Source organism: Hermetia illucens, chromosome 6 (genome assembly GCF_905115235.1).
Source record: "Hermetia illucens chromosome 6, iHerIll2.2.curated.20191125, whole genome shotgun sequence".
NCBI lineage: Eukaryota > Metazoa > Arthropoda > Insecta > Diptera > Stratiomyidae > Hermetia > Hermetia illucens.
The window spans coordinates 86779680-86801015 of record NC_051854.1 but is presented as its reverse complement, the minus strand read 5'-3'; the positions used below and the strand labels follow the sequence as shown (position 1 = coordinate 86801015).

The window sequence follows — 21336 nt, the reverse complement described above, 5'->3', positions numbered from 1 at the left end:
CATTCATGTCATTATGTATTTTGTTAATGCAAAATAGGCCCATCCATATGGAAGCCTGTAACGGACGAAGGGTCGAAAATGGCAAAATCCCTGGTGGAAAGTTTCTCATTTTTTCCAAGATTCAAATGAATGGATTATGTTCTCCTTGACAGCGCTCCTGGTATACATCTTCTCAGGCATTTGTCCTTCAAAATACAGAATTTCATTGTATCCGTGAATGACAAAATATCTTCTGACCGTATCAATGCAACAGATTGGAATCTTGAACTTCTCCCATGCAAAGCGAATTGTTATAAACTTTTCGTCACTAGAAATGTCCACCAAATGGATCTTGGCATGGCGTTCTGGGGTTGAAATTGGGGCTGACGTTGGGGTGAGGATGATACACTTGTTGCGGGCATGCGTTAGCTGATTTGTGTGGAACGCCATGGCCCGCCCAGTGGAACGTCACGTCGGGGAGGAACTCGGCGGAGAAAGCTTTTTACTATATAAGAACTACTGTTTGTTGGTGAAAGGACACACAACAGGTTTTTGCTTTGGCACGTGCAAAGCTCTCGAAATATAAGAGACACACGAAACAGGGAAGCAACAGTTTGTTGTTAGTTGAATTATTTAAAAAGTTGGTGAATTCCTCCGGTTTTCGGTAGTGTTTCAGTTGCAGTTCGTCCAGCGAAAGGGAATATATAAAACAAGTGCAAGGTGCGTTGATAGTTCTAGTTTTTTTTATGGAAATGTAAATGAATCGGAAATGGATTTGGGAATAATTCGCTGTGGACTATTTTAAGGGATGATGTGTAGTAAAAATCCATTACGAAGTTGGGCTTCTGTCTTGGAAGTTTGAAATTTCTTCTTCTCCCTAAACTGTTACGATGGTGCTTTAAAGTAGGGTGATAGCATGGCTTGGAATTTTCCGTGTTAGTTAATTGTTAACTGCGTGCAATATTTCTTCAATAAATTTGCAGAACTTTTTCTGGATTAGAGGAAAATTGTGACAGAAAATAATTGCTAGAATTTGAATAAAATGTGCTTTATTTTGGCAATATCTGCATTCTTTTATCTTCACAAATCTATTCCCGATCTGACGGTAGAACTTTGCTGCCAAACAAAGATTTTAAGGCCTCTGTCTTCTTGTACTAAGTAGTTTACACTCAATCAGCTATTTACCAAGTAATTTTAATGAAGAAGGATTCCATTTAATAAGTGTTTTTTAGGATAAAAAATTAAACCAAATTACAAATATGCCAATGCATACAAAAGAAAAGATTCGAGAAGATACTCTCATTTCAATTAATCCATTCATCGCAGTCGTACTTTTTCACTTTTCGGAGCAGCCTTTCAAGAAAAGTGACCCTTCTAAATACCGCCGTTTCATTGGAGACTAAAGGGTCCTAGGTTAAATTTATTTCGAAACTCTTATGACTAGAAAAACATTCTTGTTATATATTATTTCAATATACCATGGCTGGATGACTTACGGTTTGGTCCAGGGTAAAGTCAACTCATCAGACGCTGCCTCACCTCTACCCCTGGGAGCAAAGTGATCGAAAGTGGCGACATGTGGTAATCGCTTCATTTGTACTATTGGAATCGAAAATAAGATGAATCTTTAACTATTCTTCTAAATCAATTTCATCCCCCTCAAAGTAATCCTCGATAAAACGCATTTTTGCCAATGCTTTTTCCAGTCCTGGAAACAGTGGGAATAGTCTTTTTTCGGTATAGCTTTCAAGACTTTCTTCGATTCGGTTTTTATCGCCTCAATCGTGTCAAAACGGCGTCCCGGCATTGGCCTTTTGAGTTTGCTGAATAGCCAGAAGTGGCTTGGAGCCAAATCAGACGAATACGGTGGTTGGGGAAGGATATGAGTTGAGTTTTTGGCAAAAAAGTCGCGAAGAACCAATGCAAAAAATTCAAAAAAATTGAGTGATTTTGGCATCAATCGAGACTTAACGCGTTTGAGACACAAAACATCCTTCACAATGGTTTGGGCCGAGCCAAATGATATTCCAACACTATCAACGTCTCATATTGTCAATCGACGATTTTCAAGCACCAAATCTTTAATTTTTTGGACGTGGCCCTCGTCGGTAGACGTTGATGGTCGTCCAGAGCGCGGTTCGTCTTCAACGCGTTCTCGGCCCGCTTTGAATTCGTTGTCCTACTTATAAACATTTTTTTGTGTCATAGTTTGATTACTAAAGGCCTTCCGCAACATTTTCAACGTATCTGCAAAAGAATATTCGTTCCACAAACAAAATTTGATGCAAGTTCTTTGCTCAACAAAATCACCCATTGTAAAAATCGAAAAATTCCTTTTTAAGTTGTTTACAAAAACACGTGTAACTCGGAGATAATTAAACTTTTTGACAAACAGACACCTGGCAAAGGTCATAGACAGTTCTACCAACCAAAGAAAACAAAAACTACTTACCTAATGCCCATGAGTTTTAAATGACAGGTGAAATACCTTACTTTTTGATCACAGTAGTATATAATTGCAAACACGGCATTAACTAGTCTGACCCGTCATAATGTCGATGTGGACTCAGGATTCCCTCAATCCTTAAACAATAAATATCAAACCAATTTTCTAGACCAGCATGAAATTTTTGAGTAATTGAATTCTTTGACTTGACATTGAAATTAGTAAGAATCCCTGAACCTTAACTCCGAGTGGTTGAGGTGTTTATCATGGTCTTTTGACAAAGCTAGGATTGAGGAACAACTTCTTTCAAAATTTAGACCGAAAACCGGATTTAGTACTATTTAAACTCCATATTTGGTGATCTTCCCAAATTTAACGCAATTAAACCAAGGTTTGTGATGAAATCAACCTTCAATAAGTGATATCGTATACATATATCAAATACTCTGAGGCTTTAACTTGCGGTCAGTTTTTCTGGAAGCCCCTTTGGCTTAAAGCATTCTTGAAGAATACTTGGATATACTGAATATTGACATGAGCACAAATCGAAGGTCCTGTCAGTTGAATTTAACATACAAATTCATGTTTCACTGCGTTGTTCAGTATTAAGGTCTATTTGGTGGGATGATGTAGCGTAATGTTAAATAGTGTTAGGATCAAACCATCGCCTTGATATAGTCCGAAATTATTATAGATGATTTTGCAGTTTCGCTTTAGTGCTGGATTATCTCATTCCAATTCTGATAAGCGTCCTCCGTCCTGCTTTACAAGATATTCTCAAGATATTCTCATCTTGTCGATTGTTGTTTTTATACGACACATTCCTCCCTAGTATTCAAAGACATTAGTTTTTGAGAAAGAGTTTTCCTGATTTCTTCGGATAACATTTGTAAAAACTATACACCAACGCTACTTTTCAATAATTCTACTAGCAGAGAATCTTTTGAAATTTTGTTAATAAAACTAACCTTACGGTTTCTTCCATCTTACAAGAAACATAATTCTTAATTTTTTATAAGCCATTCGGTCCATATTGCTTTTAGTAGCTCCCAGGTATACCTTGAGGTTCAGGGCTAAGTTCGGTTTTTTGTGTTGGTTTCCCGCCAGCAAGATTTTATTTTCATATATCTAGGTAAATTCTTTATTCTGTGAGAGCTGAAGTAGACTTACTATTCTTAATGTTCATCATCATCATTGTGGCACTACAGCCCGACGTCGGGCCCTGGTCCCCTGGATCGTCGTCCTCCAATTATCTCGGTCACGTGACCTCGACCTCCAATCTTGAAAGCCCAGTAGTTGCTTGGCGTCCGTATATATTGTGGTCTGCCGCCATGTTCTCGGTCTTCCTCGTAGTCTCGCTCTGTCGACGCGTCACCGTTCATAACCTTTTTAGGCATGCAATCATCGCTCATTCGCTGGACACGCCCTGCCCACTGAAGGCGTTGTAGTTTAACGAATTTCAAGACTTCTAGCTCATCGTACAGTTTGTACAACTCATGGTTGTACCGGATGCACCATCCATCACAGTCGCGAACTGCTCCGAAAATTCGCCGAAGGAATTTCTTTTTCAATGCAAGCAAATTTTCAGCGGCTTGGGTTAAGGTCCAGGTTTCGCACCGATAGCATAGCATTGGTTGTATGATGGTTTTGTATACCCGGAGCTTCGCGTTTCTGTGCACATGCTGTGATTTCATTATGGGAAGGACCGAGAAGAAAGTCTTATTCGCAAGCTGATTTCGTCACTTGACTACGTCAGGTTCATTGGCGTTTTTTGACAGGCTGCTTTCCAGATATATAAAGCTGTTTACGTTAATGTTTGGATGAGCTGGCGTCCTACTTCTTGATTGCATCATTATTTTCGTTTTGTCCTCATTGATGCGTAGTCCAACTTCTTTGGCAGCCGTCTCAAGAGTATGCAGAAGTTCCTCAATGATGGTAAGTTTTCGAAACAAGACGCTGATATCATCTGCGTGCGCTAACTTCATGAGTAGTGTCCCGCTGGTGTTGGTATCCATTGCTTATATAGCGTATTCGAGTGCTAGGTTGAAGAGGGTCTTTAAACCAGTACGCATTTCAAAAGGATCAGTTAACCTGTTGTAGATCCTGACCTGTGAGGTGGAGTTGGTCAGAGTCATCTTCGTCAATTGTGTTAGTTTAGTCTAAATTGAAGAATTATGTTGTACAGTATTCCACGATCTATACTGTCGTATGCCTGCTTGAAGTCGATAAAGATTTGGTACACGTCAACGTTATGTTACATTCCCAGCACTTTTGCAGGATTAGTTTACCGGTAAAAAGCTGGTCGGTTGTGGAGTGATCAGGCATGAAACAAACTTGGTGCTCACCAATGAGTTGTTGGGTGTATGGTCTTCTTCTTCAACCGAATTTTAACAGCTCAGCTGGAATCTCGTCCGCGCCCGGCGTTTTGGTTGATTTCGGTGACCGCACGGCGAGATCAACTTCTTCTGCTGTCGGAGGATGTATAGTTGGGCCAGGATCACCAATACTGCCATTACTGCCATCAATTTAGGCTACCTGTATGAGGGCGTTAGGTGTCGGATTCTGAAGCTCTTCAAAATAGGACACCCAGAGTTGATGCTGTCGACATTGTTGATGATGTTCCCATCTTTGTCCTTGCAGGGTTGATAACCGTTTTTAATTGTCTTTACTATTCTATATGTTTGTCTGGTGTTTCTATTAGCTAGGTTTTCATTAATATTCAGCAACTGCTCGTCAGAATATTTTCGTTTCTTACGTCTAATTATTGTATTTGAAATTCGCCGTAGCTCCTCATACTTCTCTTTTTTGGTTCTGGTTGCATGCTCGATATATTGTCTATAAGCTTAGTTCGACTGCATTAATCGTCAAACAGTCATTTCGCGTTCACCGGGATTTGTATCTCACGACCTTTTCAGCTCAAGAGTTTATCAGCCGCGAAGATTTTTGTAAGGCTGATTCCCGATAAGTGCACTGAGGAGATTCTGCACTGATGTCTTGCCTTCACCGATTGATGGTCTGAATCGCAGTTTGCTCCTCGATAGAATCGTATATCCAATACACTGGATACCCATCTTTTACTAATAAGGGCGCGGCCACTTTGGTGGACGGTATACGTCTGGTGATTTCCAGGTCTGCGAATGTGCCGATGCGTGCATGTGGAGCTTACGACAAGATTTCTATTGCTGGTGAAGTCAATTAATCGTTCATCGCTATGATTGCATTCCCCATGGAGGCTGTGTCCTCCAGTGGTTCCCCGATGTCAGTTTTCGTTTTCGATTTTCGCATTAAAATCCAACAGTGTTTTGACTTGTGTAACTTACTCACCTGAGACGCTTAGGTGTAACTCAGCCATTCAGGCTACAGCTACCTCTTCCTTTTCCTTTCTAAACTATGGCTTGGGACAGGTTACGGCGGAGTTGTCATTGCTGCTATCCGGCATTAAATTTCGCTCTTGCTAGGTATCGTTGGTTCTTCGATGAGAGCATGAGATATTTGATTGCATCTGCGATATAGAGTGAAGGTCTGGTATACCTGCATACCTGTGTAGTGTTAAACAAAACATTTTTAATTTTTTACACTTGACGACTTGCTTTACATCCATAAGGCTGTCGAATATTCAATTGGCGCATGGCGATCAGGCTGGTACGCTCGCAAATATGTGCAGCTCAACTAAAATGTTCGGTGACCCAAGCCTCCATGCCTTACACTGTTGAAAGACAATTTCCTGGGATAATGAAGACACTCCCAACTACCAAAATGTCTGATCTTCCGTTCGGTCTGCGGCAGGCGCTTTCATTCCCGCTTACTGGTTTGCTGATTTTCTACCCGATGTTCCCAATGGAGATGATCTCAGCTTCATAACATTTTTGGACCGAACAGCCAAATGGTGACCAACTCATTTACTGCCCAAATTCATCATCTTTCTCGAATTTCCGACTCTGATGTTAGAATTGCACGCACATTTAGCCGAACTGAACTGAAAAATCTGCATGACTACAGAAAACTCCTCTAAATAAAATATATTTCATAACATAGAGTGCAATATTGAAAAGTTTGGTGAAAATTTCACTATTATTAAAAAAGTGATAATAGGTCAAACTTGACCCTTTCGTGTATATTTACTGAATTTTTAGCCTTTGTGAAGTGAGCAACATATTGAGATGAATACAGTGGCGTATACAGTGAAGCCCATGATGTTTTACGTAGGCACCTGTCGTGAGACTTAATCCTACGGTCCTCTTCAGACACGGATTGATTTTGTGACCACAATCACAGTCCCGCCGAGACAAGCAACAACAGTACCAGTCTATACCAAGTGCATGGCTTAGCATTCATGCTGGTGGATGCAAGAATTACCTAAATCTCTACCGAACTTTGGAGTACGGCACCCGTGTTGATACGCACGCCGAGGCCCGAAGGTCTCTTCTCGCTTGAGCACAACCACAACCACCATGAAACTCCCACTAGGGGGGCCAACCGCAAATAACCGAGTTGTCCTCACATACAACAGGAGTTCACCCGAAGTATGTGAGTCCAGGGGCTTTCCCGGTTCCCATGGTACCAGTATACCTCTGGTAAGGTTTCGTGACTAATTTGCCACTTCAGATGAGTCCCCGTGCAGACTCGGGTCTGATCGCCCTGATTAGGCCTTTGGAGCATTCGCCTACTGAATCACGGCCGGCAAACCAAAGTGATTGCAGCGTCTCCCTGTGCCACCACTATGGAGGTTCTCCTCGGCCACTTGGTTTTGGTTTGGCCGATAGGGTTGCCGCCCCATCTTCCTCGCCGCCATCTCTGAGCACCAGTGGCGTATACAGGAAACATCGAACAAAATACAAAACCCTTCAACCGCCGAGCATCCAGTTTTCGATTTGCTTATGGGACAGATAGAGCTTTATCGCCAGTCCTCGTGGAGATTTGTGCAGACATATGTGTTTCGCATAATTTTTTGAATTCGACTATCAAGGACTTTTGAAACTTCCATTGATTCCAGTCGATGTTGGAAGCTTTGTTGGATTTCTAAGTTGAGGGGGTTCTTACATAGATTTCACTTCGGGTTTGAGGGTGGATTAAGTTGTTGCACTGCAACAAATTTATATGAAAACATAGTTCATCATTGAGGATTCGAGTTGACAATAGTAGTTGCATATTTGCCAGGAGAGCACTGAGGAAATTATACAACGGAACGTCTTAGCATTTTATGTTTTGTGACTATCTTTCAGTTCGCTGGTCTATTTTTTTGACTTCACGTCACTAGTTTCTCTGAAGTGGTTTAAATATGAAACAATTGATGTGACTACGGGGTGAGTAAATTGCGTGACGATAATTGAGCAATCATTCGGAAAGTACGTCTCGACAATGGACGGCATTCTGCCTTCTCTCATTCAACAATGGTGATTAAACCACGAGAAACGATTATGCACCGCGCTCCCGAGTTTGCCTTTTCCTACTGCCCTGAATCAACTATTGCTTCACGGAGCAATTTCAATATGAAAACGCCTTTCTCAATACTAAAGTTTCTGCCATAATAGCAGATTTCGATCTATACATGTAATTTTGATGAGGACCTATTCTAGATCCTTTTTTAAAAGTGGGGCGGGAAAACAGGTTTTTTGTCCACTTGTTGGGAGGAGAGAAGGTGGAATCCCTAGTTATGTAATGGGCGGGTGGAAGTTTTTACACCGAATATAGTCATGTGGAATCTCAAATAAAAGGCTATAATTGAAATTTTGCGATGGCCTTAGTTCTGACATGGCTACCAAAAGAGTTGGGGGCGTGACTAAATAGCAAAGTTTTGATATGTCAAACTTTCACTTTTTCATGCACTCTAAACCTGTGAATGGAGTATGTATATGTACAAATGGACCCTCGTTTTCATATAAGAAATAAATAAAGCCGATGAACTTGTGGTTTCGACCTTGTTTATACAAGAGAGCACACAACAAATTAGACGATAAGAGCTCAGTTTTGCTCCTTTTTGATGTCGAATTTCCAGGTTTTATTCATTTTCCTCATTGTTTGCTTGCATTCATCATTAAACTAATCGTTCATGTTCCTTCGCTCTTGGGGTTCACGGACATCTTTGGAGCCGCTTCGTCTCCGGGAGTCCGAAGATGTTGATTTTATAATATATGAAGATACTCTTTGAAGTAGCTTCCGCAAGGTTCTTGTTTCTGTTAACGATCGCATATTCTAGTTAGCTTTCGATCCTTTCTTCCTTTTGCTCTTTGACGTCTGCTGGTTGTCGATCTTCTTGAACGAGACGGATCGTCAGGGAATCTACGACTAAGGGTGAACCGAAGTAGTAGCGCTCTAGCAAGGGTGTTGCAATGCTTAACAAAGTGCGTTTTTTGGGCTACGATAGTGTAGGGCAACTATCAGAATAACCAATTTTTTTGGAAGACGTCCTTGGTTTCTGAAATTTTTACGATCACTTCAAGGCGGAGACCATTGAATAAGTGCTTTTAGGGTATAGTACAATGGTTTAATGAAAAGCATAGGGCTTGGATCTGCGGCGCCCCCATTCTATCAACGCAATGTATGTTTGGTATTTCATAAAAACTTCATTGGTCTACCTTCTTCGCCAGGCTCCTTCCTTTTAATTTAGTGAGACTGTGATGGTCGAATTGATTAACTTCTCGATTTCGTGGTTCGGGTATAAATCCTGACAAGTTAACAATAAGAAAGAAGAAAGTCCTGTAATCCACAAGGAAGACACAGTAGGAATGTCACGACCTTTGAGTCTTGATTTGATGAATATGATTAGAATTCTCTTTTTTCCAGTATTTATTACAGAAGAGCAATCAATTGTGGGATAGGATTGCACATATCCTTTTGTTCGTCTGAAGTGTCGTTATTTTTTTCTATTTTTCCTCATTTGCAGGAACTTTAATTTTATTGAACTAAGCGTCAATATGAACGATCTACCATCTTCATTTTAACAATATTTATTTCATTAGAAGGACCAAAATCACCATTTCCTTTATCTATTTATGATCCTGAAACATTAGAACTAGTAGAAGCACATCCCGTACTATACAAAATCCATCAAGTATTAGTATCGCCTTCGTCAAATCAATACACATCCTACTTTTTTTCCAGTCTGTCTCTAGTCTAACAATAAGATAAATACTCAAATTTAAATATCCAAAGGTGAAAGTCTTTGAATCTCCATGCATAATGGGAAATTGGAAACAGTAGGCCCATCCTTTGATGGAATTTCCATACGCGTATGCTGGGAAAATTGAAGTTTTATTATCTAAGTTGCTTTCTGTTTTGAGACGGATTGTGCGAATAATACCGGAAATTGATTTTTTCGGGTATACCGAAATTGGAATGTTAATGAGGGATCGAAGGAGTAACGGAGTTTGCTTGAGCATATTTTTACAGAATTCGGAATATTTAAAAAGGAAAATATTCTTGGCTTTCTTGTGTCTTACTTGTGCTGAGTCGATGAGGAAACAAAACAATGGAACACGAATGATGGGATAACATTCTTAAGCGATGAATATTCAATATCCTTTTTGAGTATCACATATACGTGGACAGATAAACGTACGGGTACAGCTGCCAATGAACTGAATTGAAAACATTGCAAAATAATTTACGAATAACCTTTAGGGTTTTTACTAAATCTTTACCATGCATGAAATATGTATGTTTCATAGACACGGTCCTATAATGAAGTTACTTCTTTTGAAACAAAAGGAACTACGACTTCCAACCATTTAACGACACATACTCCGTTATTGTTACCTATGTGATTACAAATTGGAAAGGTACAGAATGAATATGTCTCTTGAAGAGGAGTGAATCTCACTATCTAGAACTGAGGTGAGAGAACATAAGATATATCCCAAAGGTTAAGGAGAACCAGGAGCTTATCAAAAAATGGAAAGGGATTGAGGAGAAGAAGTGAGGTATGAAGGGGGTGAGTGGTTTTGTTTGGATGGGGGAAGGCGTTTCGAGCATGAGCGGCGACTTATGTAGAGGACTACTATTCTTCCTTGTCGAAAAGAGGAAATGAGGATTTGGTGGGTTCGAAGGGAGCGACTTTTCTCGCTGATCTCGCTGGGGGAGGAAGTCCATTTTGTGGAAGCGGACTTTCTTTATTTGATAACCAGATGTGTCGGTCTAGAAGATAAAACGGAAGAAGAAGTCGGATGTGCTGCCTAAAGCAGAGATTTTTGACTTTTGGTTGAGTAGGCTTACTATTTCCCTGAAGGACGAATGTTTGACATTTTACGGGTTGAGGGCTAGTTTGCACTTGATGAAGTGTTTATAGAGCTCGTCCAAATACGAATTTATCATTTGAATTTATGAGAGGCGCGGAGCGTGTATTCCTTAAGATGACATAATCAACAGGCCAACAACTCATATCCGGTCTAGACCTGTCTAAATAAGGAACTCCAGACACCTCGGTTTTGCGCCGAGGTCACCCATTTCGATATCCTTAAAAGCTGTCTGGCGTCCTGACCTACCCCATCACTCCATTTCAGGCAGGGATTGCCTCGTTTTCTTCTTCATAGATATTGTGCTTATAGACTTTCCGGGCTGGATCATCCTTATCGATACGGATTAAGTGACCCGCCCACCGCAACCTGTTGAGCCGGATTTTATCCACAATTTGACGGTCGTGGTACCGCTCATAGATTTCGTCATTATGTAGACTACAGAATCGTCCATCTTCATGTACGGGGCCAAAAAATTCTTCAGAGGATTCTTCTCTCGAACGCGGTCAAGAGTTCGCAGTTTTTTCTTGCTAAGAACCCAGGTCTCCGAGGAATACGTGAGGACTGGCAGGATCATAGGCTTGCACAATAAGAGCTTTGATCCTATGGTGAGACGTTTCGAGCGAAACAGTTTTTGTAAGCTGAAAGAGACTCTGTTGGCAGGTAACAACCATGCGCGGATTTCATCGTCCTAGCTGTTATCGGTTGTGATTTTCGATAAGATAAGAAAAATTTTCAACCGTCTCGAAATTGTAGTCTCCTATCCTCATTGTTTTTCGTTTGACCAGTGTGATTCGATGTTGTTCGTTCTTGGTTTTTAGCGCTGACGTTGCCACCATGTACTTCATCTTGCCTTCGTTGATGTGTAGTCCAAGATCACTCGCCGCCTGTTCGATCTGGATGGAGGTAGACTTTACGCCTCGGGTCGCTCTTCCCATGATGTCAATATCGTCAGCGTAGGCCAGTAGTTGGGTGGACTCGCGAATCACTTTCTCCAGGGCCAGGTAAAAGAGGACGCATGATAGAGCATCTCCTTGTCGTAGACCGTTGTTGATATTGAATGGTCTTGAGAGTGATTCTGCTGCTTTTATCTGGCCTCGCAGATTGGTCAGGGCCAGCCTAGTCAGTCTTATCAATTTCGTCGAGATACCGAATTTTCTCATGGCCGTGTACAGCTTTACCTTGGCTATTCCACCGTAGGCGGCCTTAAAGTTGATAAAAAGATGGTGCAACTGATGTCCACATTCCAACAGTTTTTCCATCGCTTGCCGCACAGAGAAAATCTGATCTGTTTCTGATTTGCCTGAAGTGAAGCCTCTCTGGTATGGGCTAATGATGTTCTGGACATATGGGGTTATTCGGTCTAGGAACATAGCTGATAACATCTTATGGATGGTACTCAGTAACGTGATACCTCTATAATTGCTGCAGTGCGTGATATCCCCATTTATATGTATGGGACAGATAATCCCCCGTTGCCAGTCGTCAGGTATTGATTCGCTGTCGCACATCTTGAGTATCAGTTGATGAACCGCTTGGTGTAGTTGGTCGTCTCCATATTTAACCAATTCGGTTGTAATTCCATCGGCTCCTCCCGACTTATGATTTTTAAGTCGGCAGATTGCACGGACTGCTTTTTCTATGCTTGGTGGTGGGAGTATTTGTTCGTCGTCTTCAGTTGGCAGGAGCTCCAACTCGACGTTATATTCGTTGTTGAACAGTTCATCAAAATACTCAACCCATCGCTCCAATATGCTCATTCTGTCGGAAATCAGATTTCTCTCTTTGTTTCGGCAGGACGAGCATCAAGGTGTATAAGGCATCATCCTGCTGGCTTGTTGGTAAAATTTGCGTGCTTGATGTGGTTGCTCCCTGTACTTTTCGAGTTCACAGACTTGTTGGTTCTCCCAGGCTTCGTTTTACCGTACGTGAAGTCGTCGTTCGACCAATTTCGTGATAAGTCTCTGCAGGTGCCCGCGTTATTTGAGAATGCAACATTACTCGGTATGCGGCATTCTTTGATTCCGTTGCTAGTTACCATTCACCGTCGAACCAGCAGTTCCGACTTTTGTTGTGACGGGGGCCAAGTATGTTTTTTACCGTATCAATGACAAGGTCCTTCAGATGATTGTGAAGATCATTTGTTGATGCTTCATCTCTCTCAATCTGTTGGCTGCGGTTATGGCAGTATCTATTACCTCTTTATAGGTGTTACGTAGGGCTTTGTCCTGAATGGCTTCAATATTCACTCTCACCTGATTGTCAGAAGGGATTATAGGTGGTGTTTTGATTCGATCTCGGAATACTATGCCAACGAGATAGTGATCCGAGTCGATATTGGCTTCCTGGATGTTCTGACATTCATCAAGGCTGAGAGATGGCTGCGTTCGATCAACACGTGGTTAATTTGGTTGAAAGTGGTCCCGTCGGGAGAGGCCCACGTTTGTTTGTGGATCGCTTTCCGCGCAAACCAGGTACTTCCAACAACTATTTCGTGCGATACTGCTAACTGAATAATCCTCAGTGGTACCCTTTATCGCCTGCATATTGAAGGATCTTAATTGGGTTCGGTGTGACGGACGAGTCCGCACTGCCATAGGGAGTCAAAGGTTGCTATTATTGTCAAAGAGATAGGCTGTAATTACTTCCGAGCAAGACGTCTGTTATCAGGACTAGGAGGGCATTCTGCATGGAATAAGCCGTTCGGTTGCTAATCTTGAAATGTGAGATAGAGTTTTTTTATCGCAGTGTTCATTTATCATTTTCAGGATGGTTTGCTCTAAAATTTCGGCGGAGATGAAAAGGAAAGCTCCAAGTTTTCCAGCATAGGGAAAATTCGTGTTTTTTTGGGATAAGTATGATTTGGGTACACTTGCTCATAGCTTGCGAAGAAATGAATATTGATTAGGCAATGGTTGAATAATGTTGACAGAAAGGAGCTGATCGATACAGAGCGTTGCTTGAGGATTACGGAAGAGATGTTATCAAACCTGGTCGATCTTTTGATTTTCAGCGCATGATGTACATACACTGCCGCTAGTTTGTATGTTTGAAGTTGATTTATAGGATCGAATCAGTGAACCTGATCGGCAGCTGAGAGCCCTGGAAATGTCCAGGCTGGCTGACCGCTTGAGCGTAAAACAGAGGGAATCAATGTTTGATTTTCAGGAAGGGATATATTTTGCGGTGTAAAAGGATGTCATTAGGCTAATAGTTTTGCCGTTTTGTCAACTGCCGGGGACATTTGTTTGAGCTCTCTGAATGTGTTTGAGTTGAGAGACGGTTGTGGAGGTGGTTAATATACAAAACCAAGATTTTTTCAGGAATGGACTTATTGAAATCAAATTCTCTGGGTGTACGTACGGTCAATTTTATAATTTGTTTCTGGTCCTGTGGAAATTGGAACTTGAAAGTCTAGCTTTCAGCGTTTGAAAAAGAAAACAAAAAAGTGCTACTTGCGGTTTCAACTAAGGCAACTCATCAGACGAATGCTTTCTAAATGAAAAGCCAGTGGCACCGAACGAAAAGGCTCTTATAAGTACCTCTGATATCCTCTGTGCGGGTCCTTATATAGGAGTAAGAGAGATTAATTCAAATCGTTGCTTGAGGAGGCAGATATAAACCTCTGGGGTTTGATTTACAGCGTGATTATAAAGAGGTAGTTGCCAAAGGTCACAGGTGCCTTGTTCCTACCTTCTCAAACATAATGTAGCAAGTGCGGAATACCTCCAACCACGGCAGTGAAGCTCTGCATAATATGTGGAAGGATTAGTGACTGGTTGGCAGGAGTAGCTATCCTAATTAATCATCGTAGGTGACAGGAAAGGTAGGTCCAGATTTATTTGCCCAGCAGAAATTGACGTTGTTACCCACACCAAATAAACCGGAAAAAAGCGGACATTATATCGGCTTATCTACCTACTAGAGACTATAGTATGTGGAAAATCTCCCTCGCACTAATAAGAACATTTCATTACGCTATGAGGTGGAATTGAAAGGGACGCGAACAATATCTCCGCCAGAGAATAATGATTCGCTTTTGAGGTGCAAACTGAAAGATATACGAATAGCCTCTTCGTCACTGAATGGGTACAATCGATCCTCCCTTGCTTTCTTTATCTCATTTTACTATTTCAATTCAGTCTGGGCTACAGTTTTTTTCAAGTGTAAGTTAGCATTGCGAAGCATTTCACTTCCTGACGTCCCTTACTTTAGATTTCTGCCCGTAGTTTGGCAAGGCCACGCAGGGGGTGACAATGCTCTATTTTGCGGGGGAGGGGGTTACGATTTTCTGAACACGTGATTACAATTTTTGGCAGAAAATCTGATTGTGGGTACAAGGCTCACCTACAACGACCAAATCAATCCCAACTATTGTTTTAGAGTTTTGACAATGTATTACATGTTTCGCCAGGATTGTCTAAGGAGCATACACGCTTCTCTATTTGTTCCATTTCTAGGATGATTCAATTTTTGATCTTACTGGAAGACGGAATTCAATGTAAATTATAACCAGCAATAAGATTTCTGTGTTTTTTACGGTGTGATCTATTCGCTGCTGATTCCGTCGTCTAATCAACTCATTAATATCCTTGACTCGAACACTCCGTTGATGAAATGAAATTGAACTGGGCTAAAAGCAAAAGTCCTTCAGTTAATTCTTCATCCATTTTATGACGGGTTACTCGGAAAATAATTGCAGTTTTCCACGTTATATGAAATATAAAAGTTTTTTCGGCTTAATTTAACAGATTGTGCCTCTCAACTATATCTTGATGAAATGAAAATTTCCAGATACATTGTGGTGTTTCAGTGCGGTCTAATTTCTGGAAAACAACCTTTATTCCTAACGTAAATAAGGAATAATAAGTTCTCAGAGAATCGTACGAAATTTTGCAAAAACTGCAATCTACGTTTTCAGGGGGCGAGCTAATTATATATATGTATATTATGTCTAGGATTTGGTTTTTTCACAAATTCCAAATGGGGTATTTAACAGTTTTAAATGTCTTAACGCCTTCTACTGCTTATCCTTTCTGAGTACCATAAAGCAAAATCTTCAATATTTACTTCATATTTGATAGTGGCTTCTAAGGACTATAACGAAAGGATTTTACGAGCTACGATTAATAATAAATAATTGGACTCTAAATATACATACGCACCATATACAAAAAGGCATCAAATAGATATCTTTAGTATATATACTTTTCGAATCAAATCTACGTAGCAATCTACGTAGAGGATGGTTTCCTGAGAATATAAATAGCAAACCTACAATTCTTGGTTAAAAAAAGAAACGTCTCGAAAGCATTTGAAAGTAGTTAACGCCGAATTTCTTAACAAAAGATACTCAGAAGTCCAACCATTTGAGAAAAACTTGAACAGTTCCATTGAAATTTTCACTTCAATTCTTAAAAAGTTTAAGTAACTTTATTGCCCCCAGTATAATCCACCAATGAAGTTGAACGGCTCCATTCAAGGCTCTATTAGCTGCCTAGCTCGCTGAATTATTTACTCTCATATGGGCAGATACATTATTTTCAGATAATAAAATATGAAGAGGATTAGGTGCAGATATTATATTTTATATGCGCAATAAAATTCAGGAGAATTAAGGAATAAGGATGGTAAATTCCGTCTAATTTACAATTTATATAGAAGATGTTTATCTTTGGTTGGAATGGAGTGAAAGATTTTAAGAAATGAAAGTAGAGATTTTACACTGTAAAATTATTGCGTCTTGGAATTTGTTATGAAGGATTTTCGAACGATACCGATATAGGTAACGCAAGGATTTCAGTGAATTTCTCTCGAACTGCCAAACTCTATTTTCAATGAACTGGTGATATAAAAACTAGAAAGAAACCCTTCCTAACGTCCTCCCAACTAAAGGTGGAAATCCTACTTTATGTCAAGCTTACACTTGACATTCCTACCACTGCCTATTGGAATTCTGTTGGAATGCCGAGTTCGCGGGTTAGACAAATAGATTGAACAGGGGTGGGGGTTAACCAAAAAAACCATAACCACTTTCAAAAGACTCCGTGATGTTAGGTCAATTGATTTACATATAAACCGATATTGAGCCTGCCTTCGGTTTCATAGGTGATAATGAAAGTCAGTGAAATCCCATTTCGCTAACGCTGTTTTGGGTATTGGATACTTACATCTTGTGCCAAAAAATTCAAGGAAAGTTTTTGCTTTTTTCCTTCTATTTGATAAAAAGTATTATTAAAAATACGCAATAGATGACATAAGCAAACCTTGAAAATTAATTATCACTGACTGAGAGTTAGTTAAATTTGGTGGGCGGAGCTGCAGATCCAAGCACTCTGGCCTTTTCTTAGGTCCATAGTTCTATATCTAAAAACTGCAGAGCCGTCTCCTCCACCATGTTGTAAGTTCGAGAGCAGTACCCCGTTAATAGCCCTTTCAGGGTTTTCATATCACATTTTTGAGGCTCTACTACTACCAACTTTTATAAATCTGGGATATACTTAAGGGGGGTTCTACTCAATTTTTCCAAAAATACACACAGATATCGATATGGAAAGTATTTTGAGGCCTGGGTACCATATAGAGGCAGTTTCATGAATTTTTTCAGATTTTTCGGTTGGGTAGTTTCTGAGAATGGATCCGTTAAAAAAATCATCACATATATTCGGTGAAAAGAATTTTTACACCCCCTTTTTCATGTATGGGGATATCACTCAATGTCTGGGTGTTCACAGTTCCCACCTTTTCACCAAATTTCGTGTCAATCCGTATAGCCGTTTCTGAGAAAAGTGCCTGTGACAGACAGACAGAAAGACAGACAGAGAGACATACAGAAGACAAAGAAACGGACAGACAGACATTGAACCGATTTTAATAGGGTTTTGTTTTGCATGGCAGTAAATTCGCGCGGAATTTGGAGTGTATATAAAATTTCGTCCTCCATGCTGGTGCAAAATTTGGAAGTCATAGGATGAATTTAAGGGGGCTTTTTTAGACAATTTCTAAAAGATGGTAATATACTATTAGTAAGTTTATTTGAGCAGATATCGGAGTGGGACACATTTTGAGGCCTAGATTTCATCTATGCGCGCCACCCTGATTTTTGGCTTGGGTAGTTTTCGAAAATGAGTCCTGCCTTATTTTAAGTGCGTAGATTTTGACTCCTTACTCGCGCACTTTGGAATTCACGCCAAAACTAATATTAGTCTCGGAAAGTACTAATCAATGCCTTTCCTTTGATACCCTACAGCGAAAATTTTTTTTAAATCTCCCCTTTGCATGTATGAAACTCCACCTAAATTAAAGTCACTCGCTTTATGCGTGGGATATCATAGTTCCCATCTATCCACCAAATTTCGTTCGGATCGGTATAGCCGTTTTGGAGAAAAGTGCGTGTGACAGACAGACAGACAGTGAACTAATTTTAATAAGGTTTTGTTTTACACAAATCCCGAAGTGAGGGGTATCTTTATTAGCTTTTGACAGTCTAGACCTATCGAAATATCGTCTGCTAGTACCTCGAATCTTTTTGCTGAGGTGGTATTACCTGTGCTGCAGGCGTCAATGGTTCTGTCGGATTGATGGCAAAGGACGCCGTTGTTAAAAACGATCTGTTGCTTTAAATGTTAAATGTTGTCGTCTATTGACAGATAAGGTAAACTATGTGCATCGACATTTTAGGGCTTCGAAAAAATGCAGCATCTTCAGGGCCCTTAATTGCTAGATTAGTGCCTAAGTATCGTTGCTATTAGTTTACGAGGGGCTATTTCTTACACTATTACCTTGATCATTTCGAAGTTTTGGATTCGACAATCTGTGGTCCGCGTGGCCAAGAGAGCGGAGCGGGTTTGAATTCGCAACTTTTTCGCTTTCTTAGACCTAATGCAATGACATCGATATATAGCACTTCAACCTCAAAGTTAACGACAATCCTAATGAGTTTTCAGAATCAAATTAACAACATTTCAAACCAAATTAACGATTTACCATATTCACGATTTTCCAAATGAATTTCACATTTTACCAAATCAAAGTAGAAGCCTTCCAAATGAAATTTTACAAATCAATTTAACTATTTCAAATTATTACGTAACCTGAAAACAAAAAGCTATGTATGAAAAGTAACTTCGTTTCCATTGTAACTTACTTTATTTAATATGAAGCATGTGAGACTCGTTAATGTAACTCCTGTCCAGCCAATGCAAATGGGATAAGTATCATCATGTCAAATACGTAGGCTACGAAACATCTGAATGTTTCCAAAAAATATAGCATTTCTACCTGGGTATTCCAGATGAAATTAACAATTTTCCAAATGAAATTAGCATTTTTTCAAATGAAATTAACAATTTTCCAAATGAAAATTTTATTTGAAAAAATATTATCTCGTTTATTAAATTCTCAAATTCATCACATACGGAGCTAAAAACGTTAACTTAATCTTCCACGCTTTAATGTCTCTTTCATTTTGCAGTCTTAGTGGATGTGGGCGTTGTCCATAAATTGTCTATATCGAAACTTAAGCATATTTTTCTTGGCAGGAGAGTCAATTCTTTTTTTATTGGAAAATTAAAATCATAGATTCAATATAAATTTGATTCGGGAAAAAGGAAAATTTATTTTTGAAAGGTCGTGAAATTGATTTAGAAAGTCGTTAATTTCGTTTAGAAAAATGTTAGTTTCATTCGGAAAGTCATGCATTTACTTCGGAAAATTATCAATTCCGTCTGGGATATCGTCAATTTGAGATGCAAATGCTGTATCTCAGTAGGGCCACCTTGAACGAAGAATTTGTGTGCTCATTGATTTTTGCAAATATCATTAATCATATGTAGAGTACATACATTGAATGTACCTGATATTCAATTTGGTGTGGTACTGACATTTTATCTTTTAGGGAGAAGTAACTTGATGCGACAATCTTGATCTACTAAAACTTTGTTAATAATAATAGGGTTTCCACCAAATTTTCAAGCATGATATTTCATATTAAAAGCTATATTATTCCAATTTTACGAATTTAGGATGAACTTAAGGGGGGTTTTCAGTAATTGTATTATTAACTTAACTTGAGTTGATATTGCTTTGGAAGTACGAAGGTCTAGATACCACAATTTTCAGATTTTTAGGTTTGATATTTTCTGAGACCGGATCCTTAAAATAGTTGACCCCTTTCGGATCCCTACGCTCCTCCTTTAAAAGCAATGTACTTATTGCGACCATTCATTTCGTATCCCATATCGCTATATTCGGTCAAAAACAATTTTGCGCCCCCTTTTTAAGTTCAACATAGAACAATGTAGTTGACCGCATGCATGGGGCTTCACAGTTGCAACTATTCTACCAAATTTCGTGACAATAGAGAGAAAATACGTGTCACAAATGCGCATTTCTGTTAAATAGGGCCAGCAATTAACCTTAGATTTGGATCCTCGCCCATTTCTATTCATCTCTGGATTATTTCGTTGCTCTACTTTCTGTTGAAGAAGGAAGGAAAGAAGAGTGCTGGGCATGTTACTTGGGAATAGGTTCACACAATCGGTTCTGTTCTAATCAAGTCTTTCGTGGTGGGGTTGACACACTATGACTCGCATAGAGGATTAACAACCATAGCTTCGGTAACAATTTTAAGGTATACACCTTATCTTGTTGTTATAATTAGATACAAAAAAGGAAGAGGCAACTCAATGTCTTTTTCAACATGTGCCCGGCACTCTTGGTGTTCCATAAATCATCGTCTATAAATAAATAATAGACAAAATAAATAGTAGAAACTCTCTGCCTTTTTAATAAATATCTCATACTACGATGAGTCAAATGCAAATGTGTAAAATATCATAAAGGGTACTAAAAGTGTATTTACATTCATGATCCAGACTATAATCCTACCTAACTATTATACATCTTTTGTCATCAATTTTGTGACAGTGAAATATTAATGGAATGCGTATTATTTTCGAATTGTTTATTCTGTTTGGTTTAGAAAGGAGCTTTCACAATCTTTTCCCTTCCTAGTTTCTGGACTAATTAAATAAAAACCATAGTCTCACTTTTAAAATTAATTGTTAAAGGGTATATTTTAACCATGAAATATGGTTCAGATTTAATCCTAAATAAATATGTCCCAAATCATTGAAAAGGACAATAAGATAAGAAAGTACGGACAAAGCAAAAAGTTATTGAGCTTCTCTTCCATAGGCAAAAAGTTTCTTCATTAAATTTATTTGGCATTGAACTTTGAGAAAATTTTAATTTTGAAAAAGGTGTGAATACTTTCATTCTATCTGAAAACCAACGGTTTATATACATTCTAGTTCCAATTTTTTAGCGAGTATAGAAAATTTACTCCAATAAAAAAGGACATTTTGGGAAAATTAATTCCAGAGATATATATGATATATAATATATCGTTTGATATAATTTAATGACGCGATGATGGCCACTGTAGTTAGTCGCTCGATTTTCGTACCCCCGGTTCGAATCCTGGTTGGGTCATGGGCGTTTGTGTGACATGTGGTAATAAGGAAAATGGAAAACTACTTGGGTTCCAACTGCTTGGTTTATGGGTATAAAGGCAACGATGTTGCGTTGCTTGGTTGGTATAGGTCATTATGATCACGTCCAAAATGCTTATATTTGCCGCCGATATGACATCATACTTATCCAGTGAGAAATGTCTTC

The 21336-nt window shown here is 39.4% G+C and overlaps 1 protein-coding gene across 1 annotated transcript in view; it reads left to right on the top strand.

The window, feature by feature from the left end:
* Positions 1-524: 524 nt before the first annotated feature.
* Positions 525-21336, top strand: part of LOC119659496 (dromyosuppressin) — a 93748-nt gene continuing 72936 nt past the window's right edge. The window contains exon 1 of the mRNA XM_038067614.1: positions 525-699. The gene's annotated coding sequence lies outside the window, so the exon portion shown is untranslated. The remainder of the gene's footprint in view (positions 700-21336) is intronic.